This window comes from Puma concolor, chromosome A1, assembly GCF_028749965.1.
Source record: "Puma concolor isolate L17-30 chromosome A1, mPumCon1.1.hap2, whole genome shotgun sequence".
NCBI lineage: Eukaryota > Metazoa > Chordata > Mammalia > Carnivora > Felidae > Puma > Puma concolor.
Genome location: NC_141667.1, coordinates 98,793,079 through 98,813,326, shown reverse-complemented (window position 1 = coordinate 98,813,326; position 20,248 = coordinate 98,793,079). Strand labels below are relative to the sequence as shown.

The 20,248-nt window shown below is 36.6% G+C and overlaps 1 protein-coding gene and 1 pseudogene across 1 annotated transcript in view; one reads left to right on the top strand and one right to left on the bottom strand.

Annotated features, from left to right (window-relative positions):
- Positions 1-20,248, bottom strand: part of TBCA (tubulin folding cofactor A) — a 77,522-nt gene that overhangs the window by 55,426 nt on the left and 1,848 nt on the right. The window lies entirely within an intron of this gene.
- LOC147584325 (large ribosomal subunit protein eL37-like) lies at positions 1,449-14,088 on the top strand (annotated as a pseudogene).

Below are 20,248 nucleotides of genomic sequence, written 5' to 3'. Positions count from 1 at the left end.
TCGGGAGACAATTCTGGTTTGTTGCAAGTGTGTGTGTTTGGGGTGGGGAGGTGCTACTGGCATCAAATGGGTAGAGACTAGGGGTACTGCTAAAAACCTCACAATGTGAAAGACAACCTTCCCCAAACCCCAATAAATAAGTATACAGACCAAAAAATCAAAAGTGCCAAGGCTGAATAACCCTGCCCTAGAAGCAGTTTGTCATAACCTCATCTGAGCTCACAAAGCATTCTGTCTTTAATTAGATGCTATTCATCTTTCTTTAACACCACAAGCTCCTAGAGCACAGAATATGTGATTTATCTATCTATACCTAATAACCTAGTTAGTCTTATCCCTTTTATAAATTTGTCAAAGTATAAAAAGGTATATAGTCAGTGCACTGGGATCACTCAACAGGTGCTCTCACCCTGGGTCTACCCACTTCCTGTTTTTTTTTTTTTTTGGACGGGGGCAAATTACTTAAACTCAATTTCATCTGTAAAATAGAGCTCACTGCAGCTACTTCACATAAGAACTGTGAAGGTCAAATGAAACGCACATGAAATGCTTAGGTAATGGATGGCACATAGTACGAGCTAAAATGTATCAACTAACATTGCTATTCCCACACCTTTTTATGTTGCCAAAATAAGCAAAAAGAAGCTAAAGGTGGGGGGCAGGAGGTAGTGAGAAGAAAACATTAGTATTCAGCAAGTCAATTAATTACATAAGCAACATATGACTGCCTTCCCTTTATAACATTTTTCTCATCACTTGCTGATTTCAAAATAGTACTTGTATTTATTTGAAATTCAAAACAATGCTGTAACATTAGGAACCCAAATCTGTGTTTACTACTAAAATTAATTTAACTTAGGTACAAACTTATTTTATCTGTTTATCTAAGCAGTAACGCTGTATTATAAGTGAAGTATCACTAACTTCACTAACTTTACCATCAAATAAGGAAGACACTAGTTTAAATTTTCACAATGAGGGGGCGCCTGGGTGGCGCAGTCGGTTAAGCGTCCGACTTCAGCCAGGTCATGATCTCGCGGTCCGTGAGTTCGAGCCCCGCGTCAGGCTCTGGGCTGATGGCTCGGAGCCTGGAGCCTGTTTCCGATTCTGTGTCTCCCTCTCTCTCTGCCCCTCCCCCGTTCGTGCTCTGTCTCTCTCTGTCCCAAAGATAAATAAAAAAAAAAAAAAGTTGAAAAAAAAAATTAAAAAAAAAAAATAAATTTTCACAATGAGTATACCTGAACATCTGATGTTATGGAATGTTAGGTTAGGATATTACATGTTATGTGTTACACAGCACTTACGAATGCTCTTTCAACTAAGAATTGGTGACGGTGTATGGGTCGATTTTGGCAAAAATTCAGTAACAAACTTCGGGTGAACAGTAGTCAGTATTTGGCATAGCACCTTATACATAGTAACTGTTCAATAATGTTAAGATAAATCCAATGAAGGAATCCTCAGGCCTGGGAAACTTTATCACAGTACAGATTGGCAGTGGTAGTAGTAGTAGTAGTAGTAGTAGTAGCAGCAGCAGCAGCTACCAGGGTGGTACCAGTCAGTATCTTTTATCTTCCCTCACCAAAACTGTTCAACTCTGCTTACTGGAAAATATTTTTCCCATGGAAAGAAAGACATGGATTTTCAAGGGCTGTGGTACCCATTTAAAACTAAAAGGAAGATGAACCTCTGTATGCTTGCTGCTGGGGAAAGCAATGATCGTTGATGTCTCCAAATTTACTGATTACCTCTGTTCTAACTGTAGTAAAACCTGCATATGAAGAATGAACAGTTTTCACCCATTTGGTTCTCAGTAGGGAATTTCAGTCTTTAGAAAGGTCTCAAACTTGCCATTCAAGACTTGTTCACTGTTTCGGGGGGCCTGGGTGGCTCAGTGGGTTAAGCATCTGACTTCAGCTCAGGTCATGATCTCACGGTTCATGAGTTTGAGTTCCATGTTGGGCCCTGTGCTGACAGCTCACAGCCTGGAGCCTGCTTCAGATTCTGTTACCTCCCTCTCTCTCTCTCTGCCCCTCTCCAGCTTGCATGCTGTCTCTCTGTCCCTCAAAAATGAATAAACATTCAAAAAAAATTTCTTTAAATACTTGTTTACTGTTTATTTCTAATTTATGAAACAAAATTAGGGGCGCCTGCGTGGCTTAGTTGGTTAAGCATTCAACTTTTGGTTTCAGCTGAGGTCACAATCTGTTTCGTGGGTTCAAGCCCTGCATTGGGCTCTATACTGACAGTGTGGAGTCTGCTTGGGATTCTCTCTCCCTCTCTCTCTCTGCCCCTCTCCCACTCATGTTGTCTCTCAGAATAGACGTACAAACTTAAAGAAAAATCTTATAAATTAAAAAAAAAAAAACCTCCAGCTAAGTGGGATATTAAATTGGAGAATTTGATACTAAAATAATATGGAAAAGGAATTTATCTTATTTTAACTTCATAGAAAACATCTATCCAGGATAAGGAAGATCAACTGGTATAACTTGGTCTTAATCAAAAGACATGCTAGCAAAAAGTTATGCCCCAATACTACCTTCAATAATGAACTCAATTCCTAGGCCTAAACCTACTCTTCAAATATTAACTTGGTAGGCATGATAATAAGTCCACAAACTATAGAAGGCAATCTCAATTAAATATTTTACTTCATTTTTTCCCCTTGGTTTTGAATAGGCATGAGAAATAAGAGAAATGCACTTTGTATATGTCTCATTCATTTCTGTCGTCACAAAAAAAATGTACCATCTGTACAACAAATTAGGTACTCTGCTTCTGTTTTCACTTTAAAGAATTATCAAAGCCCTCAACTTTTTGTAAATTAATATATCCAAATCACATGCATTACATTATTTAATACAGTCAATAGATTCTTCAACATTTCATGCAGTTTAAGACAAAATTATTCTAAAAACCACAAGAAATCTCTATTAGCTTTATACTGAAATTACTGTGAAACACCAAACATAAAACATCCAAAAACTATTTATTAACCTCTACAGACAGCTATAAAAGCATCATAACCAAACAAAAATTTAAGTTACGATTCTAATTTGTAAGAGGTCAGCATTAAAGTTTGTTTACATTTTAAAGCAAATTACACTTTTAAAATCCTCTCTTCTCATACATACATACATACATTTAGAGGCCACATATTTAGGAATTAGATGTATTTATGGAAATTAACCAATTATACATAACATTTATAATTTCACAAACATAATACTACTGGAAATTTTTTGAAAAAATTCTGGCCTTAATATGTAAATTTAAAAAATAAAAAAAAATCCTAAGAATAATCATTTTCCCTATATCTAATATTCTCTGTCAATGAAAAATATTATCAGCATTTATTCCTCTCATACAACTTCTACAAAAAATAGTTAAAGTAATCAAAATGTAACATAAAGTTATTTCTTAGTTACATCAAGAAGTCAAAGACACATAGAATCTAAACTTTCAGAGTAGTTAGCTATTCTCAAAAGCATTCTGGAAAATGCACTGAGCAATACGATTCAAATATAGCAAGTGGCTCTAACAGTTCACTAATGTATCAAAAGCTTAGAAAACGAATATAAAGTGTTAGTCTTTCTTTAAAAGGCTAATGTCTATTAACAGCTTAAAACATGGCACAGTAGGGGGTTAATATGTTGTTGTCTGAATCACTTTCATCAGTTTAAGTACCTATTAGTCCTTATTAGCAATGTGCTAGCAAGGTGCTATTGGTCTTTTAAAGTTTTTTCTGCTTCTTCTTAAGTCTATCTGGCCAGAAAGATTCTTTGGCAATAATGCAATAATTTGACAATTATGTTTTGAAACATAAAGTTTAGATTTTTTTTCCCTTTGGATTTTAGGGTTTCGAATGTTAGGTATTTGAAAAATGTTTTCTTTTAGGACTCTGTTCAAGATTTAAATTGCTCAGCACATCTGTATACCTAATCTTTTTCCATCTTAAAATTTTCAACAATATGAACATATTTTCCGAAATTTCTTCAGCAGGGAGAAATCAAGATCAGTCTTCTCAGAAACCAAAACAATTCACGTGCTCTCCTAAGTAAGAACACTAACATAGAAATGAATACAAAATTAATGTTCACAAAGTAAAACTGCCTGTTTGTTCAATTAACTTAGTTCTAGGATAACCAAAAATTATTCTTTAAATATCACAAATTTATTGTTTAAAAACTGAAATTCAAATGATAAAACTGAAAAATATCTTCATGAACCTAGTTTCAAGGACCAAACTGAATAAAATCTAAAATTTTTGTTAACAGTTTAGCATAGAAAAGTCATTCTGATTAGAGTGTAATGTAGTAATTTCAAAAAGTTTTCCAGCTCTGGCTCTACCAATAATTAGCTGAGTAATCCTGAACAAATTATCTACCTCTCTTTTCTGTTTCTGTTGAGGGTGGGGGCGGGCAAATTGTTTTTCAAAACCTGTGTTTTTAAAGACATAAATGTAGATACTTTTGCAAGCACAAAATATCCCTAGAAGGATACACACATACACAAAAATGAGTAATGAGGGGCACCTGGGTGGCTCAGTCAGTTGGGCATCTGACTTCGACTCAAGTAATGATCTTGCAGCCTCTGAGTTCAAGCCCCACATCGGGCTCTCTGTGCTCAACGCTGAGCCTGCTTCGGACCCTGTCTCCCCGTCTCTCTGCCCCACCCCACCCCCAAAATAAATAAAAATGTAAAAATAATTTTTAAAAAATGAATAATGAAGTTGGGTCCAAGAGGGCAAAACTGGGTGGCTAGTGCACAACGGCAGCAGACACATATTTCACTGAATATCTTTTTGTGCCTTTGGAGTTTTATACCATGTCTATACTGAAAACTGTTCAAAAAACTGTTCTAATGTATTTTAAAATATTTTAAAGGGAGATGAAGGGTAAGACACAGTTACTGTTTTCAAGAAACTTAATGTCACAGAGAGTAACTGGTTCATTTGACAATATTTACCAAGAGTCTTTTTTGCACCAGACCTCTGGAGAATGTGTCCCTGCCTTCATGGAGCTTATATCCTAGGGGAGATTCATGTACAACACTAGCCAGAGAAAGAAAGTCTAGTCCAAGTAAAGCAATAATTAGAGAGCAGACTTCTGACACTCCTAATTTTCATATCACTACCCAGAAATCAGTGAAAACAGTCTGAGTTCCCCTAAAACAGATTTGCAGTAGCAAAAGGAATTGTGACAGAAGAGAAGTTATTAGAAGCAGGAATAGTAAGAGACACATAAACAGCTGATAATATTACATGAAAGCAAGAGACAGAAAAAAATTTACAGTAAACATGAAACCAAGTTATCAACACAGTATAATGCAAGCATTCTCCAATTAGGGCCTCAGTTATACTGTAAAGATGTTTATTATAATCAGGTTTCTAGAGATCTCAGTAGACATATTTTTCATAGGAAAAATGGTATTACTTGGTGTTAAGTTTTGTTAAGTTGTCCCATAAAAGCCTATTAAAGTATGTAAGTATTCAATGTGCATGAAACACTTTTGACAGCATAGTATGAATACCATGTATGGTTCTTTCTAATAAAAAAATCAGAATTTCAACTTGGAAACCAAGAATGCCTCCTAATTCATTACAGTGTTTGCCAGAGAAGTGGTGACTCTTTTACCTTATAGGAGGTAGGATGAGCAAATGGAATAGAAGCAAGGGCAGAGTCTGTAAGAACAAAGGGTTATTGGAATTTCAAGGCAAGATAGGTTAGATAGGTTATCTGACATTTCCTCTTCTTCCTCTTCTCTCTTCCATTCCCTCCTAACCAAAGAATAGCACTGAACTGGGACACCAGGGTGGCTCAGAAGGTTAAGTGTTTGACTTCAGCTCAGGTCATAATCTCATGGTTCCTGAGCTTCAGCCCCTCATCAGGCTGTCTCGTGTTTGCTTCAGCACAGAGGCTGCTTCGATCCTCTGTTCCCCTCTCTCTCTCTGCTCCTCCCCGACTAGCACTTGAGCTCTCTCTCTCAAAAAAAAAAAAAAAGAATAGCACTGAAGTGCACAAAAAGAGTTGGGAGATGAAGGAAGACAGTGTTCTTCCCTACCTCTTACACAGAGAATAAGACCTCAATATAGGACACTGAAAATGGAGGGAAACGGGCCAAAGTTGAGCCCAAACAACAGAATTTACAAAAAAAAAACAAAACAAAAACAAAACAAAACAAACAAAAATAAAGAAAGAAGAGAAGGCAATCTCTAGCCAGTTCCAGTAAAGGGGAATTACTCATGATACATAGGTATAATATAAAAATATAATATAAAATAATATAATATAAAAATCAGAGTAAGGATCTCAATTACTACTCTATTGCGAGTAACATTATTTCAATTCAAGGGATTTAAACACTATACAAATTTTTTGACTTGTATAACTAAAATCCAGGGGAGGATCTGCTTCACGGTTGTCAGATTCAGCAGTTAACATCATCGAGAAATTTCCCTCTGTATCTTCACTCTGCCATCCATAACACAAGCTTCCTCTCAAAGCCAGATTCTCCAGTGCTATAGGAAGGCTGCCAGCCACGGAATACTTCTGTGCCAGAATTCTAAGCAAGAGTTCTGAAATGTACCTTGTTTAGACCAGCCTAAATTATATGTCCACCTGGAATTAATTCATCATCAGAAAATGGAATCTGATTGGCTAAAACCACTCAAAGGCCCACTACTACAGCTGGAGGTGAAGCAGTTACCCCAAACAACATGGCTAGGTGTATGTGGATGAGGGTGGGGGATACTGACATGAAACTGCAGGCAGATTCAAAAGAAAAAACAGATATTGAGAAAAGAGCCACAGTGTTCACTACATGATGTTACAAATGAAGATCCAGAGTTATCAAAAAGTATATGTACAATACTGCCTATTTATAAGACAGAAAATCATTTTAAGAATTATCCTTTTTACAAACAAAAGCCAAAGTTGACTCCTGACATTACTTTTATTTAATCTAATACTAGAAATGCCACAACAGTTTAAGAAGAGTAATATAGGGGCACTTGGGTGGCTCATTTGGCTAAGTATCGACTTTGGCTCAGGTCATGGTCTGGAGGTTTGTGTGTTTGAGTCAAGCTCTGTGCTGACAGCTCAGAGCCTGGAGCCTGCTTCAGATTCTGCGTCTCCCTCTCTCTCTGCCCCTCCCCCACTCACGCTCTTTCTCAAAAATGAACATTAAAATTTTTTTTAAAAATAGAGTAATATAAATATAGAAAATAAAAATATCTATTTTGAGACCTATATATTTTCTAATTCCAATAGGATATATAAAAGAAAATATAAATGAATAGAAACAAACACCTGTTCCCACAGGTAGAGAAGATTAAGGGTATGTACATCTACTAGATTTTTAAACCTACGATGACAATTACAAAATTTATGGAATGGGTTAAAAATTAAACGTTATCAACAATAAATTAAAATCCTTCTCTAGAAATGCAAAACTTAAGAACTTAAGGTATCATGTATCAGAATGAACAGATATCACTATCTCGAAAAGGTATCTGTACTCCCATGTTCACTGCAGCATTATTTACAATCGCCAAGACATGGAAACAACCTAAGTGGCCAGTGACAAATGAAGAGATAAAGAAAATGTGGTACTATACATAAGCTGGCCCTTGAAACACAGGGTTTGAACTGCATGGGTTCACTTATACACGAGGTTTTTATTGATACAGTACAGTACTGTAAATGTATTTTCTCTTATGATTTTTAAAATAACATTTTCTTTTCTCTAGCCTGTTATTGAAAGAACACTACATATAATACATATAACATACAAAATATGTGTTAGTTGACTGTTCATGGAATCAGTAATGATTCCAGTCAGTAGTAGGCTATTAGTACAGTTTTGGGGAATCAAAAGTTATAAGTGGATTTTCAACTGTGCAGTGTCCCAACCTCCACACTGTTCAAAGGTCAACTGTATATATACATATAAAATGGAATATTATTCAGCCACAAAAAGAAGAAAATTCTGCCATCTGCAACAACATGGATGGACACCGATGGCATTATGCTCAGTGAAATAAACCAGACAGAGAAAGGCAAACACTGTATGATCTCACTTTTATGTGGAATCTAAAAAACCAAACTCATTGAGATACAGAACAGATTGGTGGTTGCCAGAGTTAAGGATGGGCAAAAACAGGTAAAGGTAGACAAACGGTAAAAAAAACTCCCACTTATAAATAAGTTCTGAGGATGTAATGTACAGTATGGTTACATATAGTCACCATCAAAACAGTATCTGAAAGTTGCTAAGAGAGTAGATATTAAAAAGCTCTCATCACAAGAAAACAAATCTATAATTATGTGAGGTAAGTGATACTAACTAAACTTATTGTGGTAATCATTTTGCTATACACACATATATATATTAAATAATTATGTTGTACACCTTGGATTAAACAATGTTATATGTCAATTATATCTCAATAAAACTAGAAAAAAAACTCAAAAGAATTAACACAGTAACATAGAAAAGATGGTTTAAAAAGTAATATTGTTGGGCTTCGTTAGCCTCAGCTTCTGATCAACCCAGCACCAAGCAGGTTTTCAGGACCCATTACCCAGACCTCTCCACCTGCAAGTCTCCCCTCGCCCCCAAGGTATCCTATACAGAATGCAGCATCCCAGAAATGGACACTTTCCAAAGGACCTCCCCTTCCTCCAGGTAAAAAAAACCCTGGGTTGCCTGAGGCATATACATTATTCTATACAAGGGAGAAGGAGGTGATTAAGTATCTGGTTAGGGGCAGCCACCTCATACCTCCTTTACTCTCTATCTATGGGGATGCTTGTTTAAAAAAATAACCAAATAACTTAATTTTTCTACAATACGAAAAGTAAATAAAAACAGTATTATCAGAGTAAAATTAAGAAGTCTACAAAGTTTTGGAAAGGATATGAATCAAGAAAAGGAACTCTCATACAATGCAACTAAAATTTTAAAATGGTACAAATCCTTTGGAAAACAGTTTAGCATTACCTAACCAAGTAGAACATTCACATACCTCATGACCCAACAATTCCATTCCTGGATAAATACCCAAGAAAAACTCTCATATACCATTACCAAAGACATGAATAAGAACACACACAGAAACACAGTTAGTAATGGGAACAATCCAAATGCCCACTGATAGAAGAATGGATAAACTGTGGTATTATCACAATTAAATAGGACACAACAGTCAAAACAGATGTACTGCACTGAAATGTAAAAATACAGGTAAATCTTACCAACATAACAATCAGTAAAAAATACTAGGTCTCAGAAGACATTTTTCTTAAAAATTAAAAAGTAACTAAACAATATAATTCCTTAGCAATATACAAATGATAAAAGTATATAAAATAAAAAAGCAAGATAAATTCACTGGCCACTGGTAACTGATTCAACATCCAGCCCCTTTCCTATCCCTGGAGGTCAGGGGATGGGACTAAAAGTTCCAACTCTTTAATCACTGTTGGTTCCCTGGCAACAAGCTCCAACCTCAGGTTACCTAGGGGCTTTTCAAAAGTCATCTCCTTAACACAGAGAAGGACCTTTGTTGCTTTCTTCACTAAGGAAATTCCAAAGTTTTAGGAGTTCTGTGTCAGGAATGGGAAAGGGGACCAAACATGTATATCTTATTATAAATTACACTATCACAGGACCCCCAAGGAGGTTTTATTTATATGAATTATATCTATTAATGTTTATTCTATTAGAAATTAAAACTAAGAAAAGTTTAAAATATTTTTAAAATTAAAAAAATTAAATATATTTGTTAATTCACTTAAATGTTTCACATTTTTGCAAAATTTTTAAATGTCTGTACTAATAGAAGCATCTACATTTTCCTATCTTCTGCATTCAGTATGTTGCAATACCACATACCATATAGCCCCTGGAAAACTCCACTGTACAACTGTGAGCAAAAGAAAGTGAAAAAGGCAATGTCTCAGTTTTACTACGAAAATAACTTATCTTGCAGACACACTGAAAGGGTCTCAGAGACCCCAAGGGCTTCCTGGACCATACTTCGGAAACCACTAGTCTAGTGAATTGAACAGATAATATATGTTTAGCACTACCTTACCAAAACTAGTAACAGACAAATGCTTTGAGAACACAGACAAGGAAACACTAACTTTGGAGACAGGGAAACTTCTACAGAGGTGTTACCATTTGATCTGAGACTCAAGTCCTTACACACTGGACCTCATAAGAACTGTACGCTCTCCCTCCTACTTTTTGGTGTATCTCCTACCCCTCTTCTTCTATCTCACTTGGTTGCTCCTCAAACTAACCAACCTTGCTCTCTTTTTTAAATTTTTTTTTTTTCAAGGTTTATTTATTTTTGGGACAGAGAGAGACAGAGCATGAACGGGGGAGGGGCAGAGAGAGAGGGAGACACAGAATCGGAAACAGGCTCCAGGCTCTGAGCCATCAGCCCAGAGCCCGATGCGGGGCTCGAACTCACGGACCGCGAGATCGTGACCTGGCTGAAGTCGGAGGCTTAACCGACTGCGCCACCCAGGCGCCCCATCTTTTTTAAGCCTTTGTATTTACTATTTCTTCAGCCTAAAAGGCTCTTCCCGCATATATCCCATGGTATTCTTGCCACACCTGGCCATCCTGAAGGTTAAAGGAAAGCTCTTTTCATATACCTATAATCCACTCAGGGCCCACTTCTTGGGAAAGTCTGCCTTACACTAGCTGTTATACATGTGTATTAGGAACTATATTTAATAAAGCATTATATGGTAGCATTGTTTATAAAAGTGAAACACTGAGTGGGAAAAAAAAATCCCTACATATCCGTCAAGACAAGAATGAAAAAAAAACCACACTAGTACATTCACACAAGAGAATGAATTAGAGCTACATTTCAACATGAGTAAGTCTCGAAAACAGAAACATGAATATGCATAAAAAGCAAGTAAGATTTCTACAGTTAAATAGGAATATTTAATAAATGAGTATTTATGAATTTATGAATATACTATTTACAATTTTAAATCTCTTAATTTATATTTTGAGAGCTAACACATGATTTAAAATTATAAGAATTTCCCCTATCCGGGTCTTTCCTTCAGTTGTACAGCTTCCCTTCCAGGAGATAACCAATATGACTAATTTCCTGTGTATCCTTCCAGATATATTTTGTTATATAAAGTTAAGTTCACAGAACAATACTATAATATGGCTTATATATCTCCAATATAAATTAAAAGTTTAAAATATGCATGGAAATGATAAAAAAATTTCGGAATAAAAATTACTTATAGGCAAAGAGGGAGAACTGACTCAGAAAGGGGCACTTCAAATGTGCCTATAGTGTTTCATTTCAGGTTTATTATATTTCCTTTAGATTTGTTTGTATACATGAAATAATTATTTTTCTTCATAAAAGAAAACATGAAGAGCATCAGATTTGAGAAGGTAGTTTGGTGTCAGATGGAGTAAAAACATACTAAAATAAGACATTCATTCTTTTTTTTTTTTTAATGGCCACAGATTCTTTTTTCTTTTCTTTTTTTTTTTTTTTTTTAACTTGGTTTATTTTGAGAGAGAGTGTGTGAGCAGGGGAGAGTCAGAAAGAGAGGGACAGAGAGCATGTCTCAGGGAGACATGCTGCCAGCCCAGGGCTGGACATGAGGCTCAATCCCATGACCATGAGATCGTGACCTGAGCCAAAATCAAGAGTTGGATGTTTAACTGACTGAGGTACCCAAGTGCTCCTCATTCAAAAATGAGTCCAAAGCTCAGGGTAAAGCTAGAGATTGGGGATTTACATAAAGTAATACTTGAAGTTCTAAGAATAAATATTCAGATACATGTGCACTGCATAACTTAAAAGCACACATTCCTTAAGGACTAAGCCCAAAACTTGCTATTTTTAGTTTCTCTGCAATACCATCTACTGCCCGTAAGATTTCAATTTACCAATATCCCTACTATTTATCTTAGATTAAAAAAAAAAAAAAATCAAAATAACCTGGAATGGGTGAGCCTATTTTTGTAAGTAAACTAACAATGGGCAGTAACACACACATATTTAATAGGTATGAATATTTATGAATTTATGAATAGTTATACTATTTAAAAGTTAAATTTCTTAATTTATATTTTAATAGGTAACACACACACCTACCTCTACTAAATTAGAATAAAGAGAGTGTTCTAGTTAGTTCTAGGTAAACTACAAAATCTTTCTTTCTTTATTTTAGAGAGAGAGCATGAACTGCAGAGAGGGGCAGAAGGAGAAAGAATCTTAAGCAGGCTCCATGCTCAGTGCACAGCCCTTTGCAGGGCTTGATCCTACACTCCTGGGATCATGACCTGAGCCAAAATCAAGAGTCAGACACACACCTGAGCACCCAGGCACCCCAAAACCTTTCTTGATCGAATATTAATAATTGAAAATTTTATAGTTGGGGCACATGGGTGGCTCAGTTGGTTAAGCATCCGACCTCGGCTCAGATCATGATCTCACGGTTCATGATTTCGAGTCCCATGTCGGGCTAACAGCTCAGAGGCTGGAGTCTGCTTAGAATTTTGTGTCTCCCTCACTCTCTGCCCCTCCCCTCTTTGCACTCTCTCTCTCTCAAAAATAAACATACATTAAAAAAATTTTTTCTTCTACAGTAGCCTCCAAGGGCTTCTATAGTAGCCATTTCATAGTTTAAAAAATGCTATAAAGTGTTAACTTTTAAACAAATCCTTGATATAAATGTATTTATTTTATTTCTCTAATAAAAGTACTATCCAGGGGCACCTGGGTGGCTCAGTCGGTTAAGTGTCCGACGACAGCTCAGGTCACGATCTCGCGGTCCATGAGTTCGAGCCCCGCGTCGGGCTCTGGGCTGATGGCTCAGAGCCTGGAGTGTGCTTCCGATTCTGTGTCTCCCTCTCTCTCTCTGCCCCTCCCTTGTTCATGCTTTGTCTCTCTCTGTCTCAAAAATAAATAAAAACCTTAAAAATTTTTTTAAATAAAAAAAATAATGATAAAAAAAAATAAAAGTACTATCCTGACAAGCCTGTGAGGGTTGTGATTATTTAGAGCTGTTTTGTTGCTCTTGAAGTTAAACTAGAGTATTCATCAACTTTCCTCATCTCAAAGTCTCTCACTGTTATAAAGTAAACTTCTGTTTTCAGATCCTTGAGCTGTTCCCCCTCATATAATTGACCTCTTCTCTAGTTTCGTCCATTCCTTCACTCAACTGACAAGTATGTATTAAATTCCTACTTTGTGAAAAACAATATATTACACACTACGCCTCTGGTCCCTAAAAAGGTGAGAAGAACTACAAAGCCTTAAGAAAATCTTTGTATATCTTGACATAATGCAGAGTCCTTAGAACTTAACATCCTAGGTTGGGATATCAAAATACAATACTGTACCAGTAACCTAAGTGGAAATACATTTCAGTAGATGAGAGGTCTTCAAAAGTTTCAAAGAGTGTAGACATTTTTCAGGCAATGGATGCCATACTAAAAGGATGCCATTTAGTACTATTTAGAAGCTGAGCATCATTCAGTCAAAAAGTACATGCTTACCTTGTTCTGATAACCTTTACAGACAACCTCTGAGTCAGAGCATTATCTGTGTATACATATACACACATAAGGTTCCCTAAGATGCTTCTTTAGCACAGGTGAAAGGATCTCAAAAACAACAATGAATAGGGAACTCAGTTAAAAACAAAAGATAAAGGAGGGTTTGGAAATAACTATAGTTAGCATTAGAATTGTTAGAACATTGCTCTTTGGTCTCAGCTGCAGAACAAGGGAGGGGACATCATCATTTGGAAAACACAGCGATGAGACACACAAGCTGTGACCCTGCTACGTACGGCTCTAAGGCTTACCACCTTCAGAAGTCAATCTGTGGCAAATGTGGCTGTCCTGCCAAGGATAAGAAAAAGTATAACTGGAGCGCCAAAGCTAAAAGCTGAAATACCACTGGGACTGGCTGAATGAGGCACCTAAAATTGTATACTGAAGATTTAGGCATGGATTCATGAAAGAACACTACCTAAATCCAAAAGGGTAGCTGTTGTGCCATCCAATTCATCTTAAGGATTTCAATGATTAATAAGATACATGTTCTGGTTTTTAAAAAAATGTAAGAATGTATTTTGATACTTGTGGCGAGTCATTTATAGATTTTAGGATAAGGTATCTCAAAAACTCACTCCCTTGACTACTCTTCCCTATAATAAACTTTACAAAAGTGCAGTAAGAGTGAGACTGGCCTTGTTATATTGTGTTAATAATAGTGACAGTATTTTTTAAACTGTTAAAAAACAAGGTCACTGATATAAACAGAGTTTGGGGGAAGTAGAGCATCACTGCCTCAGCTATTTTATAGAAGGATGACCATTATAAAGTCCTACAGATGACTCAAAAACACAAGCTTCATATTCCTCCCTTCTCTCTCTGCAGCCTATGAGTGAACATGACAAACAACTAAAAAACAAATTATCACAATTTAAAAGAAATCAAGTTCCACAGTCTATCCAGCTAATTGGCAAACATTCATCTTTACGTCCTCTATCCACATTGTTTGTATGTCTACAGAATGGTGATGATGATAATAATGATAGCAGTTAACATATTAAATATTTACTAACAATCAGGCTTTTGGGCCAAATGCTTTATATGATTACCTTACTTAATTCTCTTAACAATGTAAGAAAGATATTATCTATCATTAACCCATTTTTCAGCTAAGAAAACAGTGGGTTTTTAAAATATTTTTTAAATGTTTATTTATTTTTGAGAGACAGAGACAGAGTGTAAGTGGGGAAGGGTCAGAGAGAGAGGGAGACACACAATCTGAAGCAGGCTCCAGGCTCTGAGCTGTCAGCACAGAGCCTGCCATGGGGCTAGAACTCACACACTGTGAGATCATGACCTGAGCCAAAGTTGGATGCTTGACTGAGCCACCCAGGTGCGCCGAAAACTGTGGCTTTTAAAGATTGAGTAACTTGCCCAGGGTCACATATGTAGCATGTATTAAGTGGAGCCTGGGACTCCATTTGTTTAACTCCAACTGCAACAATAAATAGCTATAGTAACTATTACACTGTCACACTGTAATTGATTCAGTACCTCCCCACTGCTTATTACATCAAATCCTTACAGACTAAGGTTCCATTCATTCATTTGTCCACTGAAAAGACTTTTGTTGAGCATTTATTATGTATCAACACTATACCAGGTGAATTAGCCATGCAGGTTCTGAGTGAATCTGCTAAATAAACGATCTCTGAATCATTCATATCATTGATGTTATTTAAAAATCAGGTCTACTTGGGCAAATAAGACAGCATCATAATAGTAAATATATTATGGGAATGGAATTCTGAAATCACACATCCAAGCATTTATATTCTTTTTCTTTAATTTTTTTTTAATGGGGGGGGTAGGAGGAGAGGGAGAGGGAGGGGGGAGGGAGGGAGGGGAAGGGGGAGGAAGGGGAAGAGAGAGAGAGAGAGAGAGAGAGAGAGAGAGAAAGAATTCCAAGCAGGTTCCATGCTCAGCACACAAGCCTGATACAGGGCTCAATCCCACAACCCTGGAATCATGACCTGAGCTGAAATCAAGAGTTGGAAGCTCAAAAAACTGAGCCATCCAGGCGCCCACCCGCCCCCACCCAGGCATTTATATTCTAAGGGTTGTGGATTAGTTATTATTTTTTCTTTTTTTTTTCTGTTGTGGACTAGTTATTATTAACAAAATTTTCCAACCTTGCTCACTACAGGTTTTCAAAATTTCCTACCAAATGAAAAATGCAATGAAGACAGAATACATTCATTCATACTCTCTCTCTCTCTCTCTCTCTCTCAGGTCAAAAGATCTTTCATTTCCACATTCAACTTATAGAATCATATAGCTTGTGTTGGGAAAACCACAGTCATGAGTGGCCTTAGCTTTCTCTCTTTCCAGCTTGAAAAGACATCTGGTTGCCAGCTGTGTAGTTCCTGAAAGTCACTGCTTGCCAAGTAGTTGGCAGAAGGTGGCAATCCTGAAGATTGCTAACCACCTGCAATCCATTTTGACACTGTCTTTGACCACTGCTTTGGAGAGCTGAATATATTACAGAGATTCCAAAAGGAGTTGGCTAAACTTCAAGGCAAAAAGTTGGCCATTTTAGCTGAACTTAACTTTAACTCAAATAAAGGGGATATGATGTGGGAGAAGAGAAGATAAAAAAGCTACTAAAGCGTACAGGAAATTTACAGGGCTATGTCCTGAACCTCTCCTAGATATTGTCCACCATACTTCTACCCATCTTTACTTTAAATACAAGAAGTATATTTCTCTAGAGCTAGAGGAGGAAAACTACATCTATGTCTAGGCAAATATGTGTCATTCCTATTTTTTACTTTTATGTCAGTATAATATATATATATATTCACTATACACACATAATGTATGTCAATATATTATATACATTATATATGAATATATATTTAACAACATGGAAATTTTACTTAACTTGTATGTTGTTTTTATGTTTGCTGTACCTAGTATATATGTGTTATACACAGTTGTATATCAGAGGTAAAGGTATAAAACTCAGGAAGACGCCAGGGTTTCGGAAAGGTGCTTGCTTTATATATATATAAAAAAAAAAATCAATACAATTTCCCCACTGATTCATGATGTAAAATTCTATAATCAAGGCTTGTAGATTTGTAATTATGGTATGTCAGCTACATTTAAACAAGAGTGTTAAAAGATTGTTAAAGTTAAACTAACACAATTGCAGTGTGAATTGTCCTAGTCTCATTCTAATCTACTGGTGTCACTTTCATTTAATCAGAGGAAAACTATGGGCCAATGTCAGTGCTATTTCCAATGCCCTAACATTCTTTGTTCACATTGGATTTTAAGCCATTACCAATCCAAAATGGTTATAAAAAGATATATTTAAGAAAGTATTTTTAATCAATTAATTCACTTACCAGTGGGCTAGTTTAGCAAACTTTATCAAAAATAGGTTTTATGTTAAATGGATGAAAACATTTTGTTTCTGCAGAAGAACTTCTTGAATTTACCATAAATCTAGTAAAAACATTTTATTTTATCAACACAAATCTTATTTGGGAACTTACAGGAGACATGTCATTGAGCTGAAATACCATATCAACATTTAAAACATCAAGCCTATATTTTCTTCTACTTTAGTGAAAGTAGTATTTTCTAAATCACTAACAATTCTAACAATTCTAAATTACTAACATTTTCTAAAGTATTTTCTAAATCACTAACAATTTAAATTAATACAGAAAACTACTCTGGCAAGGACTCCTATTTATAGGACACAGTTAAGGGCTTTTTAAAAAAATATTTTTAATGTTTATTATTTATTTTTGAGAGAGAGAGAGGGAGTGAGTGTGAGTAGAGGAGGGGCAGTGAGAGAGGGAGACACAGAATCTGAAGAAGGCTCCAGGCTCTGAGCTGTGAGCACAGAGCCCAATGTGGGCCTCAAACCCACGAACCTCAAGATCATGACCTGAGCCTAAGTCAGATGCTTAAACTGACTGAGCTACCCAAATGCCCCAGTTAAGTTTTAATTTGAGCAAGGTAAAACACTGGATTCACAGTTGTAATAGCAAATAGTTTCCACAGAAATCATGGCACACACATAATAGTGCTATGTTAGTTAGTTACACAAGAGGCACTAATCCAAATCATCCTGGTTTGCCTGAGATTTTCCCACTATTAGCACCAAAGGGTCTACATCTTGGACACCCCTTAGTCCCAGGTAAACTGGGACAACCGATGCTACCAAGACATCAAGAAAAGGGAAGAGGAAGGGGGAACTTTCAGTTCTGCACTGGAGAAAAAGAAAATTGGAGTGGTATCTGGTAACTCCCTGCTAGGGCTGCTAGATTAGCTGTAGCCCAATAACAGATACCAGTAGGTCGAGCAATCCACCTGAAACATGAATCTGTACCTTTAAAATGCTCCTGCCAGACTCAAACCTAACAACGAGTCACATGTGAACAAAGGCTGCTGCTGCTCCAAGAAACTGCATGCATCTCTCACAGCCAGAATTAGCTCTGGAAAAACAATCCTGTTACTTGGAAGGGACTATTTAGGGATTCCTCAAGTCAGAGGTTCAGTACCAACTTAGGCTCATTGCCGTCTAACTCTTACCTTACAAGCCATTCCTAGTAACTGGACTCTTTCCTTGTTCACAGGGATCTAACCTCTCTTTTAAAATCTATCTCTAGCAATCAGAACCTTTCCATTTGTTACCATGAGAGATAACAAAGTTTCTTCAGGTCTAGGGTACTGTGAGTGTTCTGCCTGTTTCCTTAGAGCTAAACGAATGCGCTTGAAACTTGCTTCTAGTTTCCTAATGTGGCTGCCATCTCTAGACTGCCGTCACCATTTGGCCAACATGCTGAAACTCAGTTTTCGTTTACTGATCTCTCTGTTGCCAAATACCACCATCTACTTATTGCCTATTTCCATAATCTCATAACATCCCACCTCCCTACTCAGATTTCTTCCTAAAACCCACTACAGGGAACTTTTGGATCACCTGAAGTAATCCAGCACATTGATTACAGACACTAAACTAAGGATCCACCCTCCCTAGGCCAGTCCACCCAAACTGAACTCTAGGACTAATACCTAGAATATAATTCTAATGGCTCTCAATTCCTGGAGAGAAAACTGAAGGAATTAGGAGACATGAATGACTTTAAATGTCTTCTTTCAAATAAAAGTTGTCATTTGTTTTTGTTTTTTTTTTTTTTAATTTTTTTTTGAGACAGAGCATGAGCAAGGGAGGGGCAGAGAGAGGGAAACACAGAATCTGAAACAGGCTCCAGGCTCTGAGCTGTCAGCACAGAGCCTGACACAGGGCTCGAACTCAACAACCTCGAGATCATGACTTGAGCTGAAGTTGGGCACTCAACCCACTGAGCCACCCAGGCACCCCTAAAAGTTGTCATTTCTGAAGAGAAATGAGTCTATGAGCAATAAGCATCTCACTAGAAAAAAGGTGCTGGAAAAGAAAATGGTATTTAGACTACTGCTTTAAGAAACCAGTGAACAGGGGCACCGGGGTGGCTCAGTAGGTTAAGCCTCCAACTTTGGCTCAGGTCATGATCTCAGGGTCTGTGACTGTGAGCCCCAGGCTCTCTGCCATCAGCACAAAGCCCGCTTCAGATCCTCAGTCCTCTTCTCACTACCCCTCCCCAGCCTGCGCACAAGCGCACACTCTCAAAAATAGTTTAAAAAAGAAAGAAAAGAAAGAAACCAATGGACCAAATCCTATTCACAAAACCAAGAACATATCCAAATCATGAAACTAATCAAGTCTTTGAAACTAAATTTAAAGAGAGAAATGCATACCTCTTATGACTTTTTTTTTTTTAATTTTATTTACTTTGACAGCAAGCAGAGCATGCAAGCAGGGAATGGACAGAGAGAGGGAGTGAGAGAGAATGCCAAGCAGGCTCTGCACTGTCAGCACGGAGCCCAATGCAGGGCTTGAACTCACAAATCGTGAGATCACAACCTGAGCTAAAATTAAGAGTTGGACACTTAACCAACCAAGCACCCAGGCACCCCTTACGAAAAATTTAAATATACATAGAGAAGAACATAAAGAAGCTCATGATCATTCAGCCACCAATTATTAATATGTTGCTGTATCTGGATTATCTACTTTTTTCTTTACTGAAGTAAAATGTAGAATTTAAAAAGTAGAACACTAAGACAAAAGATGGAAACAGTCACAGAAAAATAATTTTCTGGCAAAAAAATAACAGAAGAGAGATCAGGAACAACATTTATGGATTTAGATGGTTGTCTACCAAGGTAAAATATGAGTAATGAACAATCAGAAGTTACAGGTTTTTTTAAAAGAACATATCTCCTTTCAGTAGGAAAGGGTAGCTCATTAGAAAATCCATGGGAAAAAAATACATGACAGACATTTCCGTTAATTTATAAACAATCTGAGTAAATATGTACATTTTAAGTAAAAAGTAAATTATGAAGGAGTTCCACAAAAATGATAAATTTTTTGTACTGAAGTACAAGGAATCAAAATTAAAGTTTGATAATGCTCTACTAGTGAAATAAACTGAAAACCAAACCTTATTTCCAAGCAGTTTCCTTAAGTATTTGGCAATTTTTGAGAGCCTAAAAACTGAGCTTATTATCTAAATGGGTGTATTTTCTCTAGAGTATGTATTATAAGCATATA